This window comes from Protopterus annectens, chromosome 3.part0 (genome assembly GCF_019279795.1).
Source record: "Protopterus annectens isolate FY-2018-M chromosome 3.part0, PAN1.0, whole genome shotgun sequence".
Taxonomy (NCBI): Eukaryota; Metazoa; Chordata; order Ceratodontiformes; family Protopteridae; genus Protopterus; species Protopterus annectens.
Window position 1 is genome coordinate 307,155,728 of NC_056731.1, and position 19,053 is coordinate 307,174,780.

The following is a 19,053-nucleotide window of genomic DNA, read 5'->3' on the forward strand; positions in this document are numbered from 1 at the left end:
TTAACACACCTTAAAAAGAAAATGTTTTTCTGCATGACGAAATGTGGTTTACCACATTATGTATAATAACAGTACAAAATAAATGAATAAGAATTCATAAAGATAACTGGTATGATTGTCTTATCTCTCTCTGTCTATTTCAAATTTGATAAATGACTGACTATATTAAACAATGATGTCTGTTTATAAGGCAGACAAGGGACAATACACAGACAGCACCAACATAAGCATCAAATACAGAAGACAACTGCAGAGTAAGTATGCATGTACATACAGCAGCTTCATTTAGCCCCCCCCCCCCCCATCAAATATTAACAGTTCAGGAAGTAGCTCAAGTTGGCAGTTGCTAGAGTTTCTGTTTCTTTGCTGGCTTCTCAGCAGAGTGACATAGGTCAATAGTACCCTCCTGTTAGTGGCTTGTGGGTAGTCTAAGGTCAGCACACCTCAGAATAAGAGAAAGCACTGGAAAGCAGTATAACCCCCTCCTAAGGTCAGTGACCTCAGAATAACAAAAGCGTTGACAAGCAGTATGACACCTGCTTCCCTCTATAAGGTATAGCAACCTTAGAGTGTGAACAATAATAAAGTAAAGTTGGTGCAAGGATCCTTTCCTCCCCATGCAAAAATGCTTTCTGTTTGTGTCCTGTTAGCTCATGAAATAATAAGCTGAGATGCATACATTATGAAAATGTTCACTCGATGATCCTTCATCTACAAGCAGTTGTGACTGAGCTAGCATACTGTCAGCTCATGTAAGTCACGCAGACAATAGTGGATCCAGCTGAAAGGTCGAGATGAAGTTGGATAATAGAGAATACAGCTCAAGTGTAGGCCAGAACATGGGAAAAGGCTTGAAAGATAAGTTAGAATCTAATGAGATTAGAGACTAGGACCAACATACACTCTACAACTACAATTCATACACCAGGTAGAGCAGAGAGAGAAAGAGAGAGAGGCAAATGAGGCAAAATGTTTAAAGTGCGGGGAGAAAGAATTGGATAACTTGCCTATATGGTGGTAGTGTGAGAAAGTGAATAAATTAAGGCAACAGGTTGTTGAAGCACAGAATAAGAATTATAGAATTGGGGTAGAACATATATTATGATTCTTTCACTGGGGGGCAAGTAAAACAGGTGAGGCTGGTGTATAGACAATATGGTCAATTGGATTAAAAGTAAAAAAAGCAAAGAACTGTAAAATAACAGTGCCAATGGTAGAGGAATTACAAAGGAGTGAAAATTGGAAACTGTAGTGTATGAGGATTTAGAAAGAAAGCAAAAGAGAGAGAGAGAGAGAGAGAGAGATTGGGGGGGGGCAGAGAGTGAGAGCTAGAGAAGGAAAGAATGATTATTGTGGAAGTGAGTAATGGGTAGGAGAACTAAAGGGGCAGAAGGGAAAATAACAGAGACAGGAGTTAAACATGAGGGGTAATCATTTCATTTGGGAAAACAGTACAGACAATAGAGGATGAAGTCATGGCTGTTCAAGATAGTTATAGGTAAAATATGTGTGGTAATAGTATTCATTTGAAAAAAGGTATATGTAGCTAATGAAGGGATATAATCAGAGCAATTTGTGTTTTAGCTTATTTGTCCTTAACTTGATCTAAGCCTTAATATTGCCTAGTGTGACTATCTGATACAATAGCTCAGATAATACTTGTCAGCATAATACATAATGGTGCAGATGTTGGCTATATGTCATTTTAGTTCAGACATTAATACACAATTAATCAAGATGGCCATGGAAAGCAGGAGTCCCCATACAAAACTAAGTAATTGTCTCTTGCTAGCCTTCTATTGCAGAAGATATCCTCCTTCCTTCCTTCACATTTCATCTTGTAGCTACTCTACCAGTGAAACTCATGAGGTATTTTATATACAGCTACATTCATAGAATGCAGAAAGGAAAATAATATAGAAGCTATCTGAAGTGATCTTATACTTGCCTAATAGTCCTGCTTTGTTTTTTTTTTCCAAATTTAAAAACTCATTCACCATTTAGAAAATTATGAACAGCTTACCTTCATACAGCTTATACCTTTCTACTAAGCTGCACAGCATAACATAGCATAAAATATAGTATAACATAAGCCTATTAGGACATATGTCAAATATCAAAACACAAAATAAAAACTAAAATGAACTCAAAACCTCCTGTACCAACTCTCATATAACATCCACAGACAAACTATATGACTTAGTGCAAACCAGTTAACCAGAAAAAAGGATCCTAGCTCATTTCCGAAATAGGCAACTATGTTTGAATAATAGTCTCATTAAAATAAAACAACACATATTTTTTCATAGTCATATTATATTAGTACATACAATAAATACCTGTCAAAGTTTAGTGTGAGGTAATCTGCAGTCTTGACACATCTTAACATCACACAGACTTATTAAATATCTGTCTGTTGACCAGGTATGTGTGTCAGACATTCAAATATTTGCTTGCAGACATGAGTGGAAAGAATGTCCTTACAAATTCTGTGCTGCTAACTCATCAGACATAAGGCAACAGTTACACTGTACCTGGGCACTGAGATTTTATAGGACATATGTGGTATTTGCATTATTTCTAACTGCTGAATCAAAACATTTCAAGACAGCAGCTGTAGTGTCCCAGATGGCAAAATCTGTTTCATCTGTATACAGTTATGTGTGACTTTGGTAGGATAACAGGAGCTTTATTACTTTGGTTTCCGTACTTTAGTACGACTCTGCTTTGGGCTGCCGGAAACTGTATTTGTGACACAGCGGAGAGGAAGGATGACTATCAAATGCAGTTAATATCTCCTTATTCATGAAAATGTCTTTCAGTGATTAAGTGTGCTGACATCTCTGGGATGTAATGACCACTGTAATAATGTAGTGATGTCAACAGAGCTGGTAACTCGGTTTCTGAGAAGTGGAAATGAGTGGTTATAATAGTCCGATGTGTAACAGTGAAAGAAAGAAATTACAGAGAGAAAACACAGTAAGCAAAGGGTGTGAAATTCAAACATCAAGTGCTACTCTGACCTCAAGAGCAAATAAAGAAGGGGGGAAAACAGATTCTTCCTTTCAGAGAGAAAATTGCCATGGAAGCACATTCTTACCTGAATTCTGAAGCACTTTATGGAAAGTTTTACTGTTTTTGGTATAATTTGTACTTTTAATTATGATACTTAATGATACTGCTGATTTTATTTCTATCCTTAATGTGAATGAAAGGAAATTAAGTAAATATTTTTAGTTTAAATGTGCTATAATCAGTTTTATGATTCATTTTACCCTGCATCTCTTTACATTCAAAGGCCCAAGCTTAAGAAAATGAAAAGGCATTTAAATTCCTATCATACTTAAAAGGCAAAATCCTATGTTTAGCTTATGGAACCTTTAGTTACTGGAAGAAGGACACTGACTGTTGGGATGTGTAGGAGAAGGTTAAATATAATCACAACATCAATTTCTTCATTGTCAAATAACTGCTTTATCAAGTTCAGTCACATAAGAGCCAGAACCTATGCCACCATGTAGTGACTACATGGCAACACAACTAAACCTTGACGGGATGCCAGTCTATCAAAAGAGGCTCACACTCAATCACATATGGTATGCACCTGCTTGAAGCTTGGAGGATCCCCAATTCATCTACATTATGTCTTTTAGGTGAGAGAGCAGGCTGCAGCACCCATAAAATCCACGTAGACACAGGAATGACATGCAGATGTCACAAAGAAGAAACCTGAGTCAGGAGCTGAACTGGAGGGCCAAGTGCTGTGAAAGATAAAAATGCTAACTGCTACACTGTTGAGCCAACCAGCATGATATCTGCTGTTAGTGAATATAAAATTGATGCTTATGCAGAAAAAAATCCTCCCATTTTTATTCACTCAGCAATGATGTATTTGATACATAACATTCCTTCACAGCATAAAAAGGAGACAAAATGGTTTATGGTAAAGATAGCACCTTCTCACTCTACCAGAGACCCATCTACAGTGGTGTTACAATCAGCAATATAAATGGGAGCTTTCTTAAATAAACTTTCCCATAACTGATCAGAAAAGTCCTGCTGGATGCCTGAATGATGTCCTGTGCAAGGTGGCCCTCTTACCCCATGGGCAAATAAAGGGACAATCTGTGTCTGCTGTGCAGGGAATGGAAATGAAAGACTTAACAGAGCAAGTCAAGTCCTGATGGTCAGCAGGCATTGGTGAATAGAACGAAATCTACAGATAGGAGGGTCTCTTATACCAGATGATGTTGGACTTTGCTTGTTGTTGTTATTGTTATCTTTATCATAGGTTGTTCATAGGTTGTTCATAGGTTGTTCATAGGTGGTTCATAGGTTGTTCATAGGTTGTTCATAGGTGGTTCATAGGTTGTTCATAGGTTGTTCATAGGTGGTTCATAGGTTGTTCATAGGTGGTTCATAGGTGGTTCATAGGTGGTTCATAGGTTGTTCATCTGTGGTTCATAGGTGGTTCATAGGTTGTTCATAGGTTGTTCATAGGTGGTTCATAGGTTGTTCATAGGCTGTTCATAGGTTGTTCATAGGTTGTTCATAGGTGGTTCATAGGTTGTTCATAGGTGGCTCATAGGTTGTTCATAGGTTGTTCATAGGTGGTTCATAGGTGGTGCATAGGTTGTTCATAGGTTAGTATTACTACTTTCCTTTCATTCACATTAAGGCTAGAAATAAAATCAGCAGTATCATTAAGTATCATAATTAAAAGTACAAATTATACCAAAAACAGTAAATCTTTCCATAAAGTGCTTCAGAATTCAGATAAGAATGTGCTTCCACATCTGTCATCTGTATACAGTTATGTGTGACTTTGGTAGGATAACAGGAGCTTTATGGGTTTCCGTAGTTTAGTACGACGCTGCTTTAGGCTGCCGGAAACTGTATTTGTGACACAGCGGAGAGGAAGGATGACTATCAAATGCAGTTAATATCTCCTTATTCATGAAAATGTCTTTCAGTGATTAAGTGTGCTGACATCTCTGGGATGTAATGACTAGAATGTTATCTTTAAACCAAAAATGAACAGAAAAGTGAACACATCTGCCAAGTCTGCAGAGAGAATACAAAGTGCATGAGGGTCTAATCTTACTACTAACAGACTGAACAAATTCTACTTTGCTTACTATACAGAGCAACTACCAACCTCATATATAGTCAGTACAGTTGAGAGAAACAAAGCTAGACAAAGATGGCATCCTATCCTGTGGCCTACAAGGTAACTTTGGATTAAAGTGTCATGCAAGAAGAAAATGCAATACACAATGGCGCTGAGAAGTTGTAGGTGGATGCAAATTAAACAGCTAAATGATCTGAATCACAGTAACCTGTTTTTATAACCAAGAAATGCAAATGTAATTTATTTTGCAATAGTAATCAGGGAATAGCATGTTGTTAGGGTACTGACACTAAAATAAAAATAAATAAATAAATATAAATATATATATATATATATATATATATATATATATGTGTGTGTGTGTGTGTGTGTGTGTGTGTGTGTGTGTGTATATATATATATATATATATATATATATATATATATGTTATATGTACCTGTTTTTGCTATGACAAACAGCAGCTCTTTCAGAAGACCCCCAAGTCCATATTGGTTATTCTACTCGTGGATGAAGCTGGAGTTCTCAGACTTCGACTGCCCGAGCTTCAACTGGCTAACAATTGGCGTTCCTCCACAGGAAATCACTGATAGCGACTTGTGCTGACATTGATTCTCTTTTTGGGGGAAATCCCCTCTTCTTCAAGTTGGTGTGACCATGGAGTTGATATATGTAAGTTTGGGGGTGGGTGACGCCCTTCCTGCAAGAAGTGTTTTTCAGCAAGATGTTTTCAGTGACTACAGTTTGTGGATTCCAGTCCTCAGTGAATTCGCATTCATCACTTCATAGTGGAAGCAACCATATCCTGTACCTCACAAAATAGTGTCGAAGAAACTCATGCAATTGTTTTTCACATAAGAGACATATATCAGCTGTGGTTCAGATTTTCATAGATGGAATTGCAGATGCATACTGTTTCATTTAAATATACAACAGTGACATGTTTTAAGCCACAGTTAGATAACGCAAAGACACATAATTACCAAACAGAAAATGTAGTCCAAGCCTCATTAAGTCATCTGGCATTTGTTTACTTATTTCTCTTTTTGCTATAAATCCACTCTTAAGCTCTTTCCCTGCTTGGGTTAGACAATCAGGGATTTTTGTTCTCCAAAGGAGTATCTGCATCACTCCTTAATTTTATGAAATAATCAAGTTCCTACATTTTTTCAGAACAACTAATATCATATAATGCTGTCCATGCTAGTGTGTTATTATTATGTTACGCATTTTAGTTTCAGCTCTGATGTAGTATAGAGGAATGGATTTTTGAACAACTACTAAGTGTTCTTATATTTAAGATTATATTTAACTTTAACGTAGATGTCAGTGACAGACACTTCTCACATAGTCTAGTTAGATTTGAATATATTCCTTAAAACTCAGCAAATGATTTAGTTTAATATTGCCTGTGATTTTCCAAGAAAAAATGGAAAAGGTAACTGAAAGTCTTTTTTGTTTCACATTTGCAACATTTCACAGATACTTCTGCTTTTACTGATAACTGCTATTCATTAGGCAGTTAGTGCAGAATATTTAGGCTATGAAACTTTTAATGAGATTCTCCCTGTATGCTAAAGTTTGCTTTCCCCAGTCTGCAGCTGTCTACTCTGTGAAGGAGCAAATCACTTAATTAGACAATGCTTCTGGGCTGAGAATGAAAAAGATTTTTGCATACCACACTGATTAACAAATATAAATAAATGAATAAAACAATTAATGTTTACTTTCTTTGGGACTAAAATGGAAAGTACTACAGTAAGTCCATCACTTTGTAAAATTTGCCACTGTATTGCCTTATATTTCAAGACAAGAATCATCACAGGATCATAAATTGAGTATGTGACAACTTATTGAATAGTAAAAAACTACAAGAAAAACCTAGGCACACTACAGTTTTCACTGTATGATGCCTTAAACCTCCTGTAATAGTTGCCCATGGGATATATGTAAATAACTCCTGAAGGACATTAAGTGTTTCAGCTATATGGCTTCTGAATGTCCATGACTTTTTACTTTTTCTTTTTTAAGTCTTTATGGATACATTCAGACCAATAAATCCAATAAAGGGTTTGGCTTTATTGGCCTAAATGTATCCATAATGACATAAAAAGAAAAAGTAAAAAGTCATGGACATTCAAAAGCCATATAGGTGAAACACTTGATGTCCTTAAGGGGTCATTTGCATATATCCCATGGGCCTCTATTACAGGAGGTTTATGGTATCACACAGTGAAAACTCTAGCTTGGCTAGGATTTTCCTGTAGTTTTTACTAATTAGTTTATCTGTGTGGCCTTTTTACTCTTTGGATTGGAACTTAGTAAATAGTTGTATACTGAAGGTCATAATACCAAATGCAAAATTTGAAAATGTCAGAATGCTGAAACTTTACAATGTTGAACTTAAAATACCTACTAATAGCATATGTGGACATAAACTGTGCCAGTACACAGTCAGTCAACAAGCACTATCACTCCCCTGTTAGTGAAATACTGAGATGAGTGCTAACATAGATCGGGGGGGGGGGGGCAAGTCTAGTCTCTACACATGTAGGGGAGTAGGCATTTTTATTTCAACATTCTAACATTCCAGCATTTTGACATTTTAGCATTGTACATTCAGTATTATGGCTTTCAATATACTGCTTTTCAGTAAGTTGACAAGGATCCAAGTAAATCATACAGTGAGTCTTTCCTCTGGAGCACCTATACAAAACCATTGAACAGGTCACGTACAAGCAGCTTTTCTGATTTAGTTGATATCAGTAGGCAGTACATTGTCCAGTACAGAATATAGCACAGTATTTTTCAATTAATATATACATTACATAACATCAGTATCATTATTACTACCATAATTAGAAATCCAGGCAAGAAAACATTAAGGCATATGTTACTTTATACCTATAGGCCTATAAGGTTTGCATTTCATGGGATGAAACAATCTCTGACATAGGAAATGTGAGATCTGATAAATTTCATTTTATTTAAATTCATATGTAATGTTTAAGCATTAATTAACACCAGGACTAGGTGTGTCATACAGTATTCGCCAAGCCCATGATTCATGGAGACTGACACACCTAGAGAAACACAAGTGGAAAAACAGGGTATCACCAATTCCCCCATCACTGATGATTGTTGTTATATCATGGCAAATAATGTTTCGGATTTTTTTATCTTAATGCTATTTAAAAAAGTGTCACTGTTTTAGACATATTCCATTTATTAAGCATATGTTTTGTGTATATTTAAGTTAAATTGGTTGGGTTTCATAGTAAGTAGCACTGCAGACCAAGTTGCTCAGCAAAGATGAGATAATTTATGCTGCAGTATTAAGTATCAATGCAAAGTTATCCAATTTCTCTAAAGGACAACATCTCATTAGCCAGAAGGCTGCATGATTATGGACTGCTGCACTGTGAAGTTCGATAAACTGTGCAGTGAAGCCCTACCAAATGCATTGTAGCGCAAGTACCAAGAGAAGAATACACAGGCATATCTCCCCAGTCTAGGACACACAAACACACACGCACACACACGCACACACACACACACACACACACACACACACACACACACACACACACACACACACACACACACACACACACACTGCCATTAATACGCAGCACTACTTATCTAAATCAGCTATCTATCCATGGTAAAGTGGTTCCTATTCATCCTGCAAATGTTCTACTACTGGAGGCACATGTGTGCGATACAGTAATGCAGTGCCCTCTTAACACTTCTGAAACCTTGCCTTGTTTCACACTTGGTGCAATTTGGATGTCTATGAATCCTGAACCAAGCAAGTACTGTCATTTGGTAGCAAGTTAAAAAGGTCATTTATATAGACTCTTCCCAAAGAGTACTGCATTTGCATGTGGTCCTGCAAACGTCTCTGCGGAGGGTGCAGAGTGTTAATCTTAGACAATGAAGGAATGTATGAATGTATAAATCAAAGCAATTTTGGAAAGTATTCAAGACAGTTTGCACTCATCTTGCATACTTTACAAATACATACAAATACCCCCTCCCCCCACACATGCACATTAAATGGTGTTATTTATGTATATATGCAGTTATTTACTTGTGTCTTGGATATGACATGTGAGGCATAGTTTTAAACTCAAAATTAGTTCTGCATTTGATAAATATGCATTAAAATCAACGAAAAGATGTATGTTTGAAGTATACTGCAGTTTTATTTTCTTGTTCATCTTCCTTTCAAAATTATAGCAAAGTATGTTGAAATGCATTTTTCCAAGATGACTGCACACTGATCAACAGCTTAATTTCAGCTCTCCCAGAGTAAAAAAGGTAACTGATAGATAAGGGACAGTAATTCTGCCTGATTTAGTAAAATTCATTTTCTGGCTAGTAAGTACACTGCCTGGATGCCAGCAAAGAAGAAACTTAGCATGAAAGAAAATCAACTAGAATAGGTGAGGAGAAAACACTGACTGAGAAGAATCTTACATCTGTTCAGCAAAAAGCAGGTCAAGCTTCAACTATGGTACAATAGATGGCTTCCAGTAATTTAGAGGAGAAAATAAGTCAAATATGTTCAGAGTTGATTAAAATAATTGAAACATGAAAGGAGCCGATCAACTCAAATAACAAAAAACTGAAAAAAAAAAAGTTCTAATCAGCTATTCAGTTGAACTGATAAAACTGCAGCAATCACAGGATGAAATGAAGAAAAGGCTGTCTGAGCATGAGTCTGCTCATGAAGAGATGTTTAAAATGGTACAGTTAGAGGACAGAGCACACAGAGAAAACCAGAGATTTTCTGCTGTACCAGAGAAGCTGGAAAGAACAGACTGTATTAATTTTATGAAAGCACATACAAGAAATTAGACTGGTATTCCACAGCAAGATTTGTTAATTGAAAGGGCATACTGTGTGAATGTTCCAAACATGGCCATGAGAAAACATCCAAGACCTATATTAGTAAATATGCAATCATACCAAGAGAAAGAGTTGATCTTGACAAACCTGGAGCAGAAGGGCAAAATACTACAAACTGGAGACAGTAGAGTGTTGGTGGAAAATGGTTATTCACTGTACATCAGGTAGAAGAGAAGCAAATTTATTCCAGCAATCAGAATGTCAAGAGGCCAGTGTGAGAGCCAAGCTGCTGTATCTGGCTGTCTTCAGAATATTTTTCTCCTGAAGGATCAAAGTCATTTTTTGATGCAGAACAGGGTGAGGGGAAAATACAAAAGTTTGTCCAACAAGCAGTGAAACATAAAAAAAGACTGCTTCTTGTTCTTCTGATGGTAAGGCTCATAAAGAGACTTTACCAGTGAAACATTTTCCAATGTTCCAAAGGAAAATGCTTGAGGGACAGAAAAAAGTACAGGAGTTGAGTAGAAGAACCAGGAATACTTTGGACTTAAACTAGAGTCTGGGGTTGGGAGGTAGAGATAAACAGGAAGAAGACAGTCAACACTGAAATTAGTGAATAAATGAAAGACTATACAGCATCAATCACATTTGTGAAATATTTAATTTACAAGAAAAAGTGCCTGAGAAAGATTGGATCTTTGTTGATTTTGTAAACTTGTTTGGGGACTGACAGGCATACTTTCCACTTCATTTCATTAATATTTGGAAGGACACTAAAAGGAAAAAAAGAGGGAGAAACAGGGAAAAAGTAATTGAAAGCAAAATTTTTGTTCTTACAGTATTTGTATAAAACAGTATGATATAATTTGCATGTTATATAGTAAAGCATTTTAGGTGACTGTTGTATGTGATACAGATATTAAGTTAACAGTTGCTTTTTTCTCTTTTTTTAGCTTCAAAATGTAAGCATTATAATGTAAAAAGACAAGAAAAGCTGGACAAAATCACATTTGAGTCAATAGGTTGTTATCTTGGGCTGTTGGGGTGGGGATGGGTTGTAAAAGTGCATTGATTATAATATATGTAGATCTAAAATGTTTTCTTTTACTTTGAATAGGTGAATATCTGTATTAAGGCCTTTGACGTAATGTACTGACAAGATTTATTTGATTACAAGTGGGTTTTAAAAAATGAGACACCACAATGTAATAGTTATATTTAAGCAAATACATTTTCTGGGCCAACTGAGAAATCTGGAGCTGAGTGCAACTTTACATTTTGTTCTTATGTTCTTATGTTTCCATGGAAACAAGCTGACTTAAGGTGAAGGCAACAACCTGAGAGATCTGGAAAATGTTTGCTGAGAAAAATGTAAACTAAAAGGTACAACAGCAAGCAGTTCAGTAAAAAATAAAGTTTGAAATTACTGGAAGTGAATAAGAGATAACAACTTTTCTGGTAACTAAATACTTCAATGAATTTACTAGAGCAGTGCATAATTTAGTTTTATTTAAAGATGGCCAATGCACTTTTCTTAAGGCTAAAAGTTAATGTTTTCTGAAAACTTAAAAATTGTTTTTTTTATCTGGGAGGTCAATAAAGATAAGTGAAGAACATATAACAATTAGTATAAGTAGGCACACAGGCTGTAATGTGCTTCTTAGCATGGATAACCTTAATTTTAGGTTAGGTTTTACATACGTGTGTGTGTGTGTGTGTGTGTGTGTGTGTGTGTGTGTGTGTGTGTGTGTGTGTGTGTGTAGCTCCCAGTTTGGTAGCATAAACTTCTTTATTTGAAGATGTACATACTTTTGTCTGCTTGCTTTAAGTTGATAGGTTATAGGGTTATTCTGGGGTGTGTTTGTTTTTTTATTTTTGTTTGAGGGTTTTCATTAAAACAAAAAGTCTGGTAACATGTGACATAGGTTCTAATGGAAATGACAAAAAAAAACTGAATAAAAAGATCAACCTGCCAAACATTGGTGGGTGCATGTAACACAAAAGATGGAAATAGACATTTAAAAAGCTGTCATATAAAAACAAATCAATAGAATTACTCCCAATAGTAACAACCACTCTAGTTTGCCACCCAAGACTCTCTCTTAAACTGTCCTATTCCTTGCCCCCTATAACTATCACATTGCATCTCTACAACCATTCCAATACCCTCCTAACATTTACTAATAATAATTTACAGCAGTGATAAAATCCATGTTAAAATAGATGCCCCTAACTCAGATAATTTTACTATTCCTCCTCACTCTACTTCATCATCAAATATCAACTCTACCTCCTTCAAATATAACCAATCTTCACAAAGAATATCAACATTTACCCAGCCTATCTTTCTCCATAAGACTCCATCTCTACAAACAAACCACATCCAATTTATTTTTCTATAAATATCTCAAAACTAAGTATCTAAAATATAACTGGCCACATTCTTGCCTCTGTAAAATATCAATTCAAAACATTAGCGGAGATATTCACCCCAACCATCACTTCCAACTCCAACATAAACCAGTCACCTAATATATCTCAATGAAAAACAGAACCCAAACACACCTTACTAAATATAAACCTAAGAAGTATGTGAATAAAAGCCATGACATATATGCCTAATTTGTCACATTCATGCCTGATGTAGTCATAGCTACTGAAACCTGTTTAAAAAAAGAAATAAAGGATCATGAGATCACCCCGCGATGCAATATACTCAGGCATGACAGAAAAAACAAGCTTGCAGGTGGTGTAGCAATCATCTATAAAAATTCCTATAACCATCACCTTACTTCCACAGGAAATACCCAGATTTAACAATGCTGAACTTCTAAAAACACTCCTGAAATCAATGATAGAAAAACTATATGTTGAACCACAATTTATATACCACCAGGGAATAACACTGACACTCCTGAAAATATCCTGTATTGGATATCCCAGCAAATTAACCATACAACTATAATGCTTGGAGACTTAAATATAGACTGACAACTCATAAATTCTACTACCTCCACTCAATCTATAAATTTGTGCAACTTCAAACAATTAATAACCACACCCACTAGAATCAATAAAACTTCAGGGAAACACTCAACATTAAACTGGATTCTTACAAATAAACCAGACAAACTGAAAAAAGTAGGCTGCCTCTCAGATAGTATAAGTGACCACATACCAACATATGCCATTAGAACTCACCATAACCTAGATAAATATATTATCTATAATCAAATATGAAATGCAACTAATTTCAGCAAATATATTTTCAATTAAAATCTAAAATAATATAACTGGAATTTACTTAGAACAATGCCACTAGATACTGCTATAGAACACATTAATAACATAAACGGACCTTAAATAATCTAGCACCAATATGTAATACAAGAGTAAAGTCCAATCCTGCACCATGGCTGACAAAAGGAACAAAATAATTCATGATAAAAAGGGATAATGCCTGGAAACTTTAGTCTAAAAACAGAACTCAAAATGCCTTCCAGCAATTTAAACATCTTAGAAACCTTGCAAAACTTGATGCCAAACAGGAAAAGCAAAAATACAATAGCAACCTACAAGACAAACATCAAAACAACCCAACACTTTTTTGGTCATCACTAAATAAAGTCCTCCACCCTGGCAAGACCACAACTCTCTCTCCAAAAGCACACAATACATCAGACTCCAACCCCACACAGTTTAATTCCTATCTTATACAATCAATATTATCTCTTTTAGACATGGATACATCTGACTCCCTCTAACTACCCCTATCCAACCAAAACCACCACCAGCTCTTCAATTTTAGTCCAGTGCCCATCTTGCTCATAATGAAGTTCCTCCTTAATCTAAAAACTACTTCCATAGCTGTAGTCCAACTAGCATCACACAACCTAAAATGGCCACAGAAGTCATAGCCTTCCCTGTGGCCATACTAATTAACAGGCCCATAGCAGAAAGATACGTCCCATCACAGTAGAAAAATCCTACATCATACCACTGCACAAAGGTGGCACATCTACAGAGTTTAATAACTATAGAACAATAACAATTCTCTCCCCCTCTCAAAATATTAGAGAAATGCATCCATATGCAGCTGATGCAATACCTAACATCAAATAACCTGCTCTCAATAACACACTGTGCCTTTAGGCCCCAGCACAGCACCACTACTGCTCTACTACATTTTACAAATGTAATAAACCAATACAGAAACAATGATCTGCTTGTGTCCACCATGTTCTTAGATTTGTCAAAGGCATTTGATACTGTCGCATACCAGCAACTACTCATTTGACTCTCTTCAATAAGACTTTCACAATACTCCTTGTCATAGTTTCTTAGTTACCCAGCTGAAAGGCACCAAGCTGTTAAATGGCAACAAACCTACTCATCCTTTCAACCCATTGCTACAGGTGTCCCTTAGAGCTCTATCCTGGGTCCTGTCCTATTTATTTATTAATAACCTCCACACCTCCACTCACTATGCTAGTTTAGTTCAGTATGCAGAAGACTCAACATTAATATATACAGCCTCAACAATAAATAAGCTCCAAGACATTACCCAAAAATCTTTCCTTCTCTAGGAACCTGGCTCAAAGAATCAAACCTCCTACACAAACCCAAGAAAACTAAGTTAATGCTTTTTACCTCAAACAGTTTCCAAAATCAAAAGCAGTCTTTTACCATAAAGTCAGCAAATAAACTATAACTCATAGTAAACCTCTAGGTGTTGTAATAGATGACAGTCTTAAATATGACCAGCATATACTGCACACCATTAAATCTACGCACTATTGTAACTGTTTAAATGTATATATTTTAACAGTGGAAACTGGAATACAGGAGGTTAACTTTAAAAAATAACTGAAATTAAATTACTTTATGGCAAAGCCATAAAAATGGTATCTTTCAGTTTTCAATACAGCAAGAGACATAATGCCTGTATTAGGAAACTTTCTGTATTGTCTTTAGGGTGAATTAATCACTAGTCTTGAAAGCATGAAGGAATGCATTTGTTTTATGACTTCCAGCATCTGCCAGAGATCTGAGGAGAAGATGATAAATACTGCCAGCTCCATCAATGGTTATTTGGCCTGGGAAGTAGCAGTCAGATGGCAATAAATGATGTCATTCTGCAAGTTATCCCAGCAGTAATATTTGAGATGTTAATATGAGAAGTCTCTTAGTGAGACAGAGTATTCTGTATTCTATCTTGGACCTAACAACAGCTAGAAGATCCATTCACCACATCTTCCTTGCCCTATTAGTAAGTTATTAGATTATAGTATAATTCTCTTTGATTCAGTCAGGAATATAGTAAAGCTTAGTTTAGATATTTTTCTTTATTTATTTGAGACTGACTGTCCTGCAATGTTGTTTTAAATATTTCCTGTGATTTTAAACTCTGATGTCACTGTAAATATATATTTAGTATTGTCTTGTTCTTTTATTATTTATTATTAAATATATTTAAACCTTTAATTGTGGCTGATCTGTGTAGAGATATTTAACTTTTGAGAGTACTTGCATGTTTATTTGGTGACACTGTGTGGGCTATTCCTAATAGCCTTGCACACAGTAAGATTGGACCTTAAAGTAGCTGATAAGGAGTTGACTGTTGGAAGTGGTAACTACCGTATAGTCTGGGCAGAAGGGGGCATAGCTAGTTAACACGTGTGTGTGTGTGTGTGTGTGTGTGTGTGTGTGTGTGTGTGTGTGTGTGTGTGTGTGTGTGTGTATGTGTGTGTGTGTAAATCAAACCTCAAAAACTGTGTGTGTCAACTACTTGGGCAGGGACATGAAGCACTGGTTGGACAGAGAGAGTTCTGGAGATCTAGGCGTGGTCACTCTGCTGAGATCGCAACTCTATAGGTGTGTCAGTGGGGAGTCTTATTGAGGATCTGGAGGAAGAAGGAGAAACCAACCACGGACTGACTGTAAACAAAGACAAATAATATATAATATAATATAATATATAATAGGTAGAAATAATAATTTCTTACCATAATGGCTGCACTAAACATATTATTTTAGAACACAAATGGTCTCACGATTATAGACAAAAAGGAAAGAGTATTGAATAATATTAAGAAATGGAGAGTACAGATAGCAATACTACAGGAGACATACTTGGATAGAAATGAGCATGTGAATTTCATAAAGAAAGGATTTCAGGAAGAATGGTTAGCAGAGCATCAGGACAAAGGAATAGAGGAGTACTTATACTAATTGTTAGAGGATCTACAATAGTGACAGAAATAGGCTAAAAGGTAGTAATGGTAGATTTGTGTTATTAAGGGGCTAATGCCAAGGGAGGAGAATTATGCTGTTATGTGTTTATACTCCACCTAAAACTGCTATTATGGAGCTTAAGAAAATTTGGGAGAAATAATCAGCTTTCAGCAGGGAATATTATGTACAGGCAGAGACTGGAGCATAATTTACAACAGTGAGAATATATGTGAGAATATTTGTGGAGGCCTAGAAGGGAAAATATAACAAAATAAGGTAGATTTTTGAAGGCATTTTTGAAAATATTTGGTACAGAAGATGTGAATTCAGTTGTAGGAACACAGACAGAATGTACATATTATTACCCATGGTACAAAAACTGGGATATACTAGATAGAGATTGTTTTTTTCACAGGATCATGTGCATTTAATTGAAAGCTTTAATAAATATCCAATAACTATTTCAGATCATGCACCAATAACAACTAAGATAAAAATGCAGGGTAATGAAGTACAAATGACACACTGGCATTTTCCCACCTACACGTTAAAAAGACGGGAATTTAAGAAATGGGTAGTGGAAATTATTTGAGCATTATTAGGAAAGCTAGAAATTTCTTCAGACGTTATAGCTAGTGAGTGAAATAAAATGAAAGTGGAGTTTAAAAATAGGGTAGAAATAAAAGAAAAAGAAATATGGTTTAAGAAGTAACAAGAATTATTTAGCGGGGTTAACAAAGGTTAAAGTATTTCAGAATAAGGGGAAGCTCAAAGAACAAGAAGAGGTACAACTGTAGAGTGCTAAAGAAACACATAACGGGGTATCTAGATAATATGCATGAGTTTAGAACAACTGCTTTTAAGCAGCTGCTGCTTTTTTTTCCTTTTTTTTTTTTTTTTTTTTTTTAATTATAACTGCAGAGCGCAAAAACTTTTGACACAACAACTTAGGCACCAGAAAGTAGAATAGGTTGCTGCTAAACTTAGGGAGCCTATAACAAGAAAAATAACTACAGATCTTATAGCGGTATTACAGATGTATCAGAAATTTGTGAACATTTCTATAAAGTAGAGGAATGTGGAAATCAAGAACCTGCAGAAATGGAAATATTTATGGACTTAGGTATGCCAGGGTTAGAAGTAGATGAGGCTTAACAATTAACAGTTAAAACAGGAAGAGAGGTGATAAAAACAGTGATGTATAATCAATCTGCAGGGAAGTTACCAGGAATAGATGGCATTCCCGTGGATGTTTGAAAGCATGGAGGGAAGAAAGTGATAAATATCTGGAAGGTTTTATTTAGCAGTATTTTAGAAGGAGGGGAAGCACCAACATCCTGGAAGAGAGTTTTGGTGGCTGAAATACCTAATGGTGGTAAAGACCCATCAAGCCCAGCTTGTAATGGTGCATTTCAATTTTTAATCATGAGTATAAATTGTTTGTATATATAATATCTAAAGGAATGGCAAATATGTTTTCAAAATTGATAGATATGGGTCAATGTGGTTTTTGTGGAGTGGAGGCTATCATTTGTCAACAGTAATAGAACAGTAATGACCCAGTGGGAAGAAGAATGCAAGAAAATACCTCTGTTGATGCTGAATCTTGATGCAGAGAAAGCAAGCGACAGAGTGAGCTGGGATCTTATGAGTAGGGCAATGGAAGCATTTGCATTCCCTGATACAATAATAGTGTTAATTAGGAGAACATATGAGGGATCAGAGGGAAAATTTTAAGTGGAAGGATTCATCTCTGATAAGATATAATTGGTATGTTAATCAAGAAAAGCTGGCTTTATTTGCAGACAATATTATTTTGTATCTGATAAAACTACAAAAGGACATCTCAGTGTTGTGGAACATTCTGAAACAGTTTTATGTTTTTTCAGGATATAAAATTAATGAAGACAAAATAAAGGCTATAGCTGTAAACTATGTGCCCAAACATGAATTGATTCAGCAGCACCCATATTTGTGGGGACATGATAAAATGAAGTATTTAGGAGTATGGGTTAAAAGGATTCTGTTATGGCAGCTAAGGATATGTGGGAAGAGGCTAAACAAAAGATAATACAAAAACTGAGAAACTGGAAGCTTTTTCTATGGATATATATATATATATAGAGAGAGAGAGAGAGAGAGAGAGAGAGAGAGAGAGAGAGAGAGAGAGGAAGATACAGGCAGTGAAATGTTTTTAGTCCCTTTAGTTTTATATACAAGTCAATCATATTTTTATCAACCAAAGAAGAAGTTGTAGTTGAAGGATTGTATCTGAGAGGGGAGGAGGCCAAGGGTCAAGTTGGATAACTTGATCCTCCCAATAGAACAAGGTAATTTAGGATTACCTGATTTGAAGGGATATTTTATAGCTACACATTTAAGTTTCATATACTATAATACAAGCAGAAAGTTATAATTCAAAGTAGAAAGGTTGATGATGCAGCAGGGGAGAAATTCAGGAAATAAGGAGAGAGAGTGGGATTTTGGATGCATATTCTTAAGGAATATTACATTCATAACGTAGCAAAAAGTATTCCAAGAAGTAAGCCAACAAAAGAATGGAGAAAGGAAATTTTGCTGATAGGTTGACTGCAATTAGGGGTATAGAGAATAAGCAGAGGGAGCATTTGGACTGCTGGATAGAGACTGTTTTCCCTATGCAGGCTAGAGACTGCTTTCCCAATCAGTTTTGACATCAGAGTATAGGCAAACAAAATGAGACAGGGGGGTCCTAAGTGAAAGACCTAATCTGAGATAGTATCTTAGTTGCAGATGCTGCTGTTAAAAAGGGATAATTAGCAGGGCATACAACATACTGCACAATAACTGTAAGAAT